At 43.1% G+C, this 13077-nt stretch overlaps 1 protein-coding gene across 1 annotated transcript in view; it reads right to left on the reverse strand.

The window, feature by feature from the left end:
• Positions 1-7442, reverse strand: part of Prdm2 (PR/SET domain 2) — a 111314-nt gene extending 103872 nt beyond the window's left edge. Inside the window, exon 1 of the mRNA XM_028880663.2 lies at positions 7352-7442. The gene's annotated coding sequence lies outside the window, so the exon portion shown is untranslated. The remainder of the gene's footprint in view (positions 1-7351) is intronic.
• Positions 7443-13077: the final 5635 nt, after the last annotated feature.

The following is a 13077-nucleotide window of genomic DNA, read 5'->3' on the forward strand; positions in this document are numbered from 1 at the left end:
AAAAGATACTTTTGTAATATTTTGTTAGTTGTATAAAACTTGCCATTATTAGGAAAGGAAGTAAAATCAATTCTTCACTAACCTCCAAAGACAAGCATCCTGAAGAATGTCTAAAGAGAGGAGGGATGTGACCATCCACTCCACAGTTATCCTATGAAGTCTTAGCCAATTGCTTTGAGTGACCTTTTCCCACCAGAGTTCCCAACACAGCACTACTTTTGTAGTTAAACTTTGAAAAATAGATATTCAGGACTCCTGCTAAGTGTTTCCAAAAAAGATATTCAGGACTCCTGCTAAGTGTTCCCAAAAAGCAAAGAAAGCTACAGCAACATGGACATGGTGAGCATGTCACCCAAACGCAAATTTTTACTCTAAGACTCCCAAAAGTTTCATCTGCTCATGCTTCAGAGGCTGCTTGCAGCTCTCAAGGTTTTTCCTCCACACTGGGGAAAGCGGGAAAACTAATCTTGTTCATACTCACATCCACTGTGGGCTTCCTGACACTACAAGTGAGCAGCTGAGAACTATGAGGTACACCAGCCACTGTCACTGCTGACACTGTTTTTGGTAAAGGTGCTAGCCACATGGACATCACAAGATTCACCTACCACTTCAGTGGGGGATTTTTTTAGTTAGGGTGGACATTAACTTGTATAATCTGAGGTTTGAGGTTTACACTCTAAATGTGTAACAACTGTTCTCAAGACCCCTTAAAAACAGTAGCAATACCTACTGTCTACAAAGTATATACACTACACTACAGTTTTAGAAGGTCTTGTATACATAGTAGTTGTTTTTGTTGTTGTTGTTGTTGTTATTGTTTTAAGATAGATACATTTCCTCAAAATAACTTACCAGGCTGGCCTCCAACTCACAGAGATCCACCTTCCTCTGCCCGCCACCCCCATCCCAGTGCTCGTCCGGCTATAGTTCTCAATTCAACATAAAAGCAAATGTCTAGGAGTTTATGATAAAAACATGAAAAGAAGTCTCTTGATACAGGTATGATAGCTGTATGGTTAGTACAATAGTGCCCTCCATGCAAAGGTATAGAAAGAAAGAACAAAACAGATGAGGACAGTTCCAGGGGGCTTTGGGTTCCAGGTTAAATGTGAACTTGACCTTGTGGTAGGTGTCTAGTTTGCTTTCTGCTGCCGACCAAAAGCAACTTGGGAACAAAAAGATTCATTCCATCTTACATTCACAGTCCATCGCTGAGAGAAGTCAGGATAGGAACTTAAACAGAGATCATGGAGGCAAGCTACTTACTGGCTTGCTCAGCCTCCTTTCTTATACCATCTTGGACCACCTCCCCAGGGCTGGCACTGTCCACAGTGGACTGGGCCCTCCCACATCAGTTAATAATCAAGAAAATGTCCTACAGACATGCCCACAGGACAGTCTGGTGGAGGCACTTTCTTAACTGAGGTTCCCTCTTCCCAGATGTCCCTAGCTTGAGTCAAGGTGACAAAAGAACAGACAAGCATGGTAGGGCTCCCCAGACATTGTTGCCCTCTCAGCCTGCCCCCAAGCTCTAGAGGTCTGTCTGCCTACAGGATAAGTCAAAAGTGGGACTGCTAAAAAGCAGAGCCCACATCACCTGCAGGAGGAGAGATGGTCTCAGGACAGTCTGTTACGAAGGTCTTATCCACCTGGGGGACTTATCCACCAGTCTTTCTGACTGAGGATACATCATAAACAAAGCCCAATATTTAAGGAAAATTAAGTGAGGAGCCCAAAGCTAATAAGCAATTAGAGCCTGAACCAAGATAACTGGAAAGATACAAAAAAGCATCCGCACCACAGTGGAAGAACAAGGCGAACATGGTGACCAACCTAACAGGAAATGAGAAGAGATGGAAATAATCGAAAATGTGGAAGGTGAGTAACAGGGAGGGCTATGGAAGACATTTAAAAACATCTCATTAACATCTCATCAGAAACAGAGATGGGTAGGAAGTGGAAAGTGGTGAATTCCATGTTGGCCTCTGATGCTCAGAAGAGGGCAGACCTTCCCAAAGAAAGCTACATCAGTCAAAGGGGAAAACTGGTCTCCATGCAGACTGAAATGGACGACAGAGATGGAGATGCAGACATTTTTAGTCTCACTGGGGTGCCCCAAGAAAGAGGACTGTCCAGAGGGAAAAATATGTCCATAGGGAGAAGATGCGGGGTTTGACTCTGTGGAGTAGTCACCTCCTGTGCTATGTCTGCGGGGAGGGAGGGGTTAAAAAGCCTAAGGACAATTCTCTCAACAACCGCCCATTATCTCTCAAGGCCTACTGCACTGGAAATATCTAAGAAAAATGTTAGTTTTTAAAAAACATTAAACTGATTGCATCTTTTAAAACTTTCTTAAATCACATTGTGTGTGTGTGTGTGTGTGTGTGTGTGTGTGTGTGTGTGTGTGTGACTGCATCACAGGTCAAAGGATAACCTCTGGGCATCCTCCTTTCTACTACTGGGTCCTGGAGAGCTTTAACATGCTAAGCCATCTTACTGGCCCTACTTGCATATTCTTTACCTATTCAGCTCAAAATACCCCAGTGAAAGAAAAAAGTATTATTTGTCCCCACTTTGCAAACATTAAGAGGAAAAAAGAGATGCTACCTATATCCCCTCACATCTACCACCACCACATACACAGCTGTGTGGTCCTGTGATCCTGTCATTCTGTCATTCTGTGCACTGAGGTAGGGCTCTGCTAAACAACAGGGCTATATGCACACACTATCTCCACGTCTTCTATCGTGGGGAAAAAGGCTTTACAACTGAGCATCTAAATTTACCCCCAAGAGCCTTCCTTTTCAGAGGTTCTATTTGCAAGTGTATCTTAAAGTCAAGACTTGCTGAATTATGGCAAAGTCTTTAAGCCTCAGAGAATCAATTTGAATGTCATTTTTATAGTCTCCAAAATATGCTTAATATACATTGTCCGCATACAGTCTTAGGAAATATACAGAATTCATTCTCAAGTATATACAGGTTTGGGGAATCTCACAATTCTGTTCAAATTTTGAAACCATCATTTAAATTAATTTCCCATGAGACTTTAATGAAGTCTTAGAAAACCTACATGCAAGTACATATAAAATATGTAGGTTTTACCACTTTCCAGATGGGCTGCCCACAGTAATCAACCTAACATTTCCACTTAGCTTTACATATTTCAGACAAGCTGTGCCAAGAAGTAATTCAGCTCTTTTAAAGCAAAGCCTAACGTGATTTATTGCAAGGGCTACAAAATAATTCTTACCAAAATACCTGGAATATATAGATTCAGTCAAACTTTTTTATTGCACATTCCAATGGGCTAGAAATGAGAACACAGTATAGGTATGACATGAACCAAGATTCCAAGAATAACTACTACTTGCATAGTATAATTTAAAAAAAAAACAAAATAAGCATTTATCATTGTAGTGACTGGGTTTACTATATACTATGACTCTAACTTATGTTTCAAGGGGATGGGATAGAGAAAGAAAAGCATTCCCTTTAAAAAAAAAATATTTAAATGATACATGCATCCACTGCACTGGAATTATTCAGCTATTCCTATAATTCAGAAAAAACACTCATTACCAAATATGGCTCCAATGGTAGATTTTTTTTATATGTTTTATTTAATGGTACATTCTGACTAAATATAATTTCACAACCAAAACTAACTAAATAAAAAAGAACCACAAGCAATAAAATCTTTTCTTAGAATGATTAAGAATAAGACTTGGGAGACATATTTCTCTCCCAGCAGAAGATGCCATTAATGACACTTTTCCCATGATCAATTACCTACCATTAAAATGTAATGCACTGAAGTCAGGTAAGCATTGCAAAAGTAAGATCTTTCCTTAGGACAAGTTTCTGAGCATAACACCAAACTGGTTGGGTTTTTTTTTTTTTGTTTGTTTGTTTTTTGTTTTTAAGGAGGAAAAAAAAGGAGATTTTTGGAAAAAAGTAGTTTGGCTTTCATCATCAATCTTCAATCTTCAAGGAGTTGCTTCAAGTCTCATTTTTCTAGAAGAGTTATTTCTGTGCTATTCAGCATGACAGACCAAACGCTTAAATTATTCAACATCCATCAACTCTATGCAAATTTATTTAAATTTCATAATAATTTAATCTGCATACTGGGAATGCTGATCCCATGTCATGAAAACTTCATAATCTCCAGGCTATCTCACACTACCACATCTCTTGCCACAAAAGGACGCCAATGTTCAATTGCAGAAAGTGAGTTACTCTGTATTCACAAAAGCAAATGCTGAAAGGAATTTGGATAGGAAGTCCATTCCCTTCTTCAAGGTATAAACCATAACATCTATTCTTAGAGTTCTTTGTGAAGCCATAACTGCTTCTGTGATTCAATCACCCAGCAAAGAAACTTTCATTTAATGAGGTAGTTGAGAATCATGCAATTTTGTTCCCCCCAATGGACACCTGGTAATGTCTGGTGACTTCACGGCTTGTAACAATTGAGCAAGGAACCACTGCCACTTTGTGGGGTGGGGATGCTGCTAAGCATTCCACCATGGACAAGAGAGATGCCCCCAACAAAGACTAATTCAGTGCAAATGTCAACAGTACAGTAGCTGAAAAACAATGTTTTGCTGGGACTAAATATGCTAGTCCTACTAAAAGACTCTAGCTTTCCCTGGCCTGCTCTATGAAAACCATTTTTTATAGCTCTAACTAAAAATTTCTAACTTCAAAAGGCAAGCACCAGATATGACACCAGGCACTGTAATTGCTGGTGGACAGCACACCAATTATGAAGCACTAAACACAAGTGTGCAGGAGCAGAAGTCATGCTCAGCAGGTACTTCCCCCTCTGCATCCAGAATTCCCTGTGGATGCTCTCTGCATGCAAGTTTGACATACTGTCTTCAACGTCCACATACGCTTTCACTTTCCACTATGGAGTTATCTGCTGAAGGTTGCAGATTTGCTATTGGGTTTTTTCCCCCTTGTATGTGTATTAAAACTAACAGGGAGCTAAGCAGAAGACATGAAAATAGAAAATAATCCAAGGTGCTTTCCACCCGGAAACTATGATTTCACAAACCCTGAAAGGTTTCTAAGTCAGATCTAAACTTGAAAAGATATCAGCATTCTGAAGAAATAGTCCCATGAATAAATAAAGAGCAAATGTAAAATAATCATCAAAAGAAACCGTGTGCATATGCATGTGAGCTACACAGATGCCACAGCGAAAACAGTTGAAATGGACTGTTACTTCTTAGAAAGATAGCTAAAAACAAAAAAATGTGTAGACAGGTGCTAAAAAGCAGATTTTCCAGTTTTTACGTCTTAGGTAACTACAGAATTTTAAAGTTCATCATAGAGAAAAGACAAATTTTAATGAAAAGAAAATGTCAGGCTTTAGAAGCCTTACAGATCAATGTGGTATTGGTTGATAAATGACAGCCCATCCACATATCAGACGGCCATTAAACATCAAATTGAAGAACAGTTAAAGCCATAGATATGCACTTACAACAGCATAATGGAAGACAAGCTACATCAATACACACAACATATCAATTCTGTATAAAATATAATACAGAAGTGAATACTTCTATGAATAAATATGTGTGCATAAAGAAATACAAGCAGGCACACCATGAGGGACTGGTGACAATCTGCTACAATGTTAACAATGGCTATCTGTGGAGGCGGAAGGTTATGGCTGGTTTCTATTCCTTCTTTGTGCTTTTCTCTGTTTCCCCCACAGTCTTACAGTCAGACTATTTTTGCTGTTTTGTGCTTACAGAGCTAATACATTATTACAAAGTTGCACCTTATTATCTTGAGCACTGCGTAGGAAAATAAAAATCAAACCTAAATGAAGCCAACTCTTCCATCAACAAACAGCAAACATTCATTGAGCATTATCGTTATATCCCTGGGTCTAAGAACTTTCCTAAATGCATCAATGGCTTTAATGAAAAAAAAAAGGGGGGGGGGGCCTGAAATAACACCAAATGCAACTGGGTGTTGCTTCCAACAATGGATTTACAGCTCTATTCCCATGGCTTGAAATAAAAGGGGCTTATAAAATGATCTATAAAGGTCTTCAAAGCTAAGTTGAAATTTCACATGGAAAAGATTTTTTTTTACCAAGTGTTTGTAAGAAAGCCTGGAAAGTGGCAGCTACATTCGATCTCAAAAAACAGAACGCTACAGAAAAGAAAACAACATAATAATGACTCAGTTCCTCCTTAGTATCTAGATGCAAACTTCCTAAACCTCTTCTTTAATGCCATCATGGGCAGGACTGATGAAACTGTAGTCTGCGCTACTGTAGGTAAAAAGAACCATTGGTAGGGTTCCCTTTGCTGTAAAATGTTACTTTAAACAATAATCCCGAAGTAAACAAAAACTTTGAGATACATTTCAGTTATGTCCTGGGGACATTTTGTTTTAGAGACAAACATTCCAGCGTTTGATTAAAGGATCCTAAGGGCAAGGCCCTGCGATTCAGCAAAAGGAAGTCCACAGGTCAAATACACCCAAATCCTCAATATATGAAACATGGGTGGGGGGGGGGGGGAACCCCATTTCTCCAGGTGCAAATTCCAACTGCGTAGTAAGGGACAACGGGCCTTCCCAGTTATCTGTGGGATTGTTCCCCCTGCTCGAGGCCCGATCCAAAGGTACCAGGCCGTGGGCTAGTGCTTCACGAGTGGATCGTGGAAGATCACTGACCTGTTAGGTGAATTTCGGGTCTCACTTGTCATCCTCAGAGACAGGGTAGACCGATCTCTTGACTAACCCAAACCAGTCATGTGTATGTTGGTGCACACCTGTGACACACGCACATACGCACCAGTGGGTGGATGGGAACATTCGGGGAGACCATGGCCAGGTTTACAGCTCACAAGAAACTACCCGGGGGAACACAAAAGACTCGCGACCCAGAACCAAGTCGGGGATGCAGATGCGCTCAGACACACTCAGCGGGGACACAAAAGAGCAGAGAGGAGCGCAGACCCGCGGATGGGGACCGCCCGGGGCCCACGTGCCGACCCCGCCAACCCCGCAGCCACGCACCCCCCGAGTCCGCCGCGCCCGCCACAAAGCGGACCCCCAACTTGGCCGCAGGGACTTGAGAGCCGCAGGGCGGGAGCCTCGCGCCGCCGCCGCCCGCCAGCCTCGGTCAGCTTTGGCCATCGGTCCCCAGCGGTTCGGAGGGAGCCCGGAGGGGGCGCGTCAAGCCGCCCCGCAGTCCCCTCAGCGCCCGGCCCGGCCGCCCCCGCCGCGGTGGCCACGCTCCTCACCGACACCGAGCGGTGTCCCTCCGCCCCGAGGCCCGCCCGCCCGCCCAGGCTGCGCCGCTCCCCCTCACCAGAGAGCGCCGTGCCAGCCCCTCAGCGAGCCCAGTGCCGCCGCCGCCGCCGTCGCTCCGGCGTCCGCGGCCGCGCCGCTGCCATCTTGGCTCCGGCCGGAAGTGACGTCGGCAGGGCGCCCGACACCGACCCGTTGCACAGCTCGTGGCCCGCGACCCCCTGGGGCCCCCCGACACTTATACGCGGTGTGACCCTGACGGACTGTGTCGGCCTCGCTGTCAGTCACTGGTTCACCTCGGAGAGAAGCCTGCGTCGCCATTGCTGGGCCGGCCTGACCACTGAAGAGTTAGGGCTGAGGGATTCGTAGCTCCTCAGAGAACCCACCACCCTTCAAATGGTCGGGGCTGCTGGGCATGGTGGCGCACGCTTTAATCCCCAAACTCTATGAGGCAGCAGCAGGCAGACTTCTGGGATTTTGAGGCCAGGCTGATGCGCATAGTGAACTCCAGGACAGCCAGGACCACACCATGAGACCGTGTCTCAAGATCAGAAGAAAGGGTCCACTGTGAAGGCCATTATACCTCCGTCGGGCAAATAGACCACTTAGGTTGTGTGCAAAGGACCAGGGCAACCACGTGCACTAAAATGAAACTCCAGCAAAGCAGGTGCAACTGGGTGGCTGTGTTCATCCCTTACCAGGGAGCATTTGCCAGCCACGGGCCTAGGTCGGTGCCCGGGAGCTTTGGCACCTAACATGGCCTTCACCTTGCCCTTGGGAACTAAGTCAATGTTTACAGACAAGTCAGCAAATAGATGTCTGACTGTAGTAGTGTGTGATGGAGATGGACTGGGTCGAACTAGAGACCACTTCTGGACATCCCCAGAAAAGATGTCTGACAGGAACACAGCTGCCTATCAATCTGAAGTTGTGGAGAGATGCAGCCAGAGATGAAAGTTACAGTTGTCACATCTAGACGGTATCTAAAGCCATGAATACTTCGAAGTAAACCTGTCTTCTGAGAAGAAAGGAAGGATCTAAATGTAGCGGATTATATTAGTCCTCTGTGAAAAGATCTAGTCTGAAGAATAGATAATATATTATGTTCAAATGTTCAAAACTTTGGAAAGACCAGACATGTAGCAGGTCGTTCTCTGTACTGCCAGCTCCCAAATAAAGACATGGAGACTTCTTACTAATTATGAAAGCTCAGCCTTTAGCTTAGCAACTAACTCTTTTTTTTTTTTTTTTTTTGGTTTTTTCGAGACAGGGTTTCTCTGTGTAGCTTTGCGCCTTTCCTGGAGCTCACTTGGTAGCCCAGGCTGGCCTCGAACTCACAAAGATCCGCCTGCCTCTGCTTCCCAAGTGCTGGGATTAAAGGCGTGCGCCACCACGCCCGGCTCAACTAACTCTTATAACTTAAATTAACTCATTTATATTAATCTACATCTTGCCACGTGGTGTTACATCTCTTTCATCTTGCACCTCCTGTTTCCTCTCCATGTCTGGCTGGCAACGCTGCCTTTCTTTTTCTCAGAGTCCTCTCTGTCTCTGGAAGTCCTGCCTGACCTCTTCCTGCCTAGCTATTTGGCCATTCAGCTTTTTTTTTTAACACCAGACACAGCAAATATATCTTCACACAGTGTGTAAATATCCCACAACACAGACAAGTTCATGAAATGTACTTGGAGTTTAGAAACTATGTCAATCAACACAGATCTTGAGATGCTCTTACTGTAAAGGATGGATGATATCGCTGATCGTTTCATCAGTGTTGTTGACAGGTGAAGAGAATGTCCAATGTCAAAGTCTTAAAAATTACTGGGTCACTATAGAGCTCATGGAAAAAGGAAATAAAACATCAAGTGTTTGCTTATTTCTCTCACTATTCAAGGAAAAGTTCGTAGATCTCAACGATACAAGTAAGCATGTTACTAGAATATATAATTATGATACAGGCCATCATTGGACTTTTGCACTCTTTACTTGATTAATGCCTTACAACTTAATACATGCATCAAAATCATCTGAGATGTCTGTGGAAGCAAAAGGGAGACCACCATCTCATCTACCACCAAACTGCCACACAAGTCATCATTTTAAAAGAAAACCTAGACTGGAGAGATGGCTCAGAGGTCAAGAGCACTGGATGCTTTTCCAGAGGTCCTGAGTTCAATTCCCAGCAACCACAAGTTGGCTTACAACCATCTGCAATGAGATCTGCTGCCCTCTTCTGGTGTGCAGGCATACATTAAAAAAAAAAAAAAAAAAAAAAAAAAAAAAAAAAAAAAAGACCCAGGTTTGATTCTCAGCACCCACATGGCAGCTCACAGCTGTCTGTAACTCCAGTCCCAGAGGATCCAATGCCTTTTTGTAGTCTCTTCAGGAACAAGGTAGACACGTGGCACACAGACATACATGTAGGCAAAAGACACTTACACACATTAAAAAAGAGAGAGAGAGAGAACTTATATGCCACTGACATCTGATAAAATGCAAAAGGAAAATAGAAGTCAAAAGTGACATGGTAAAACCAGGGAGTATCATTCCAAAAGAAGGCTGACAAAGAAGTAAGTGGCTGTCCTTCCTGTCTTTAGTCTAAAATGACAATGTATTTTTTTTCCTGAGGCTACTGTTTCAGATCTGAGGTCTTAAAACAACAGAAATTTAATCTCTTATAAATGTAGAGGCTGGAATCCAAAATCAGTATCAGTAGGCCAAAGCTGAAGGGTCAGCAGGACCGTACTTCCTCTGAGGCCTCTAGAGGATACTGTTTCCTTCTTCCAGCTTCTGGTGGCTGACAACATTCCCTGGCTTGTGACCATGCCACCAACTCTTCAAGACCAGCATCTTCACACTCTCTGCTCTAGCTTCACACCACTTTCTCCTTTGTAGGTAGTCAAATTTCCCTCTGTTCTTTCTTAGAAGAAATGCATACACTTGCACTGAGGATCCCCAGATAAACCACAGTTAATCTCTTCATTACTTAGTCATATACACAGAAGTTCTGCACAAGGTGATGCTTGAAAATTCCAGGGATTTAGGTGTAGTCTAATATTAAGGAATGATTATTTAACCTACCACACTGAGTGTATCTTAGGTATTTCTAAATCCTACCTCTAACCAGCCATCATGCACTTTTGATGTGCATATTTTGTTTGGACATGTTTCAATTCTTCAACCTGTGATACTTTTCATGCTGAATAATACGCTCTATAGTTTATCTGTTTAATCCAAAATGACAAAGGCTAAATTGGTGATGATTTCCTATGTGATATACTCAGTGCTATTATTTTCCTCTTTGAAATGGTGAAATGTGTTGCTAATGAATGAGGGAAGGAATTGAGACACTTTCGTCACAACTCATGGTCTGTTTATTAGAAGACAGAAGTATAAAATGCACTCATTATCAAAATCTGCAACATGAATGAAACTCCATGTTGCACCAGTCACCTGACCCAGCTCTGGGCAGTTCTGCACATTATGCATTAACATGGTAATGATGTTCATGGTACACTCTTCACTTGGTGCAACATCTCAAAACCCAGAGCAATGTCTAAAAACATCTTTATAGGGGCAAAATGACATCTCCCTGGCTCTCAACATGAATGGATTAAGCAGATATGTATTAGCCCAGACAATGTATATTTAAAAAAAAAGCATGTGGTTGTAATTAGAACCACAGCAATATCTACAGAATTGCCCTCCAAAAAGGTTAAAACATTTATAACTGAGATCAAAGAGTTTGAACTACAATGTCAGTGACAACATGAGTGGACTTAAGACTCCATGAATGACGATAACACTGTTCTCTGCTAGGTTCTGCTATTGTGCATGGATTATCTCATGCTCGTCATAGCCGTGTATAGTGAGCTCATGCACAGCTGTGGGAACAAAGACTAACATGGATAAAGAAATTGCCCAGTTATGAAATGAGACCAAGGGGGTTGAAGAGATGGCTCAGTGGTTAAGAGCATTCACTGCTCTTCCAAATGTCCTGAGTTCAATTCCCAGCACCTACATGGCAGCTCACAACTGTCTGATGCTGTCTTCTCATGTGCAGATGTACATGAAGACAAAGTACCCATATACATAAAATACATAAATAAATAAATCTGAGAAGTGAGACAAAGTTTTTAACTTGGACAGTTCAGCTCCACAGGAAGCAACCACCTCATCCTTGGTGCACATACATGTACATAGACACACACACTTGAGACAAGACCAGTAGTCACTGTGGGCAACTATGATAAATACATGTGCTCTCAAGCATAAATTCTAGTGTAAATGTTGTCATGCTGGCCAATCCAACCACAGTTATCAGCTGTCATTACATTCAAGATAATCATGACTTAAGAGTAGGTAAAGGGAAGAGCAGGTATGTGTGTGCATAAAGAGAGCTAGGCCTGGTGACATAAGCCTGCAGTCATATCTATTTGGGTGGCTGAAGCAGGAAGATCATGAGTTCAAGCACTTCTTAGGCTCCTGAAAAAGTACAAGGACAGACTAGGCAATCGTGTGACCCTGCCTAGCAAGTGCAAGGTCTTGGGTTTAATTCCTAGTATAGCAGAGTATAAAACAGTATCTGCATACAAAGACTATGGCCATCCTAAATATTCTCCCTGAACTGTCAGGAGAAAACAGCTTTGAAAAGATCAAAGGTGCGGCCTCAAGATCTGAAGAAACTGCCTTATAACCTTGTTTGTTCAGATAATGCACTGTTCACCTTAAAAACAACAAAATGGAAACAAAACAAAATCTCTTTTTGTATGAAGACCAATTATTTTCCAATAAGAAGTAGTATCTCCCTGGTTTGGTCACTTTGCCCTTCTGATCCCCCATCCTCTGCACATCATTTATCCAAGCAAGGAGTGACGTCTTAATCACACAAGCATCCAAAAGATGTGAAGCTTATTTTCTTGATTGTTCTTAGATAAACATGAATGAAGTTAGCCAGGCGGTGGTGGTGCACACCTTTATTCCTAGCACTCAGGAGGCAGAGGCAGGGGAAGGCGGATCTCTGAGTTCGAGGCCAGCCTGGTCTACAGCGTGAGTTCCAGGGCAGCCAGGGCTACGAAGAGACACCCGGTCTCAGAAAGAAAAAAAAAAAAAATGACAAAACTAGACATTAGACATCCTGGGGACAAAATACACATCTCGTCATCTGACAAACCCTTGGAGCTACACTGTCTCATAAGAAAACTGCTGCAGCCTCACAATGCAGCTGCTGCTCCCTGCGGTGAAGTTGAACTGAAAGCAGGGGCTGGAAGTCACCTGGACTGAGCACCTCCCCCTTCTTCAGCCTGGCCACAGCAATGACCGCCGGAGTTGACAGAAGAGGCTGAAGCTGAGATTCATTGTTGACAGACATCTGGTGGTAAGCCAGAGAGAGAGGCAAGGGTCTGTGTGGTGCCAAAGTCTAAGATGTGTCTACTGCTCACGCAGCTTCTTCCGGTCATCAAGGTGCTCCAGGGTGCAGGGGACCAAAAACTGCCCCAGCTCTGCAAGAATGTGGAATCAAGGCTAGAGGACTAGACTTAGAAAGAAGAAAAGCAACTTACAGTGCAGTCAAAGCTTAGAACTGAAAACCTTGCTCTGGCTGTGCCCTTGAGGGCTGCTCCCCACATTGTTATGGGGGGGGTTCTTTTACATGTATATGTGTGTATGTGTGTTTGCACGTGTGAGTGCACATATGTGCATGTGGAGGCCCGAGGCTGACACCAGGCATTTTTCTTGATTGCTCTCACTTTATTTAGTAAGGAAGTCTCTCACTGAACTGGAAGCTCA

This window comes from Peromyscus leucopus, chromosome 2 (genome assembly GCF_004664715.2).
Source record: "Peromyscus leucopus breed LL Stock chromosome 2, UCI_PerLeu_2.1, whole genome shotgun sequence".
In the NCBI taxonomy this organism is placed as follows: Eukaryota; Metazoa; Chordata; class Mammalia; order Rodentia; family Cricetidae; genus Peromyscus; species Peromyscus leucopus.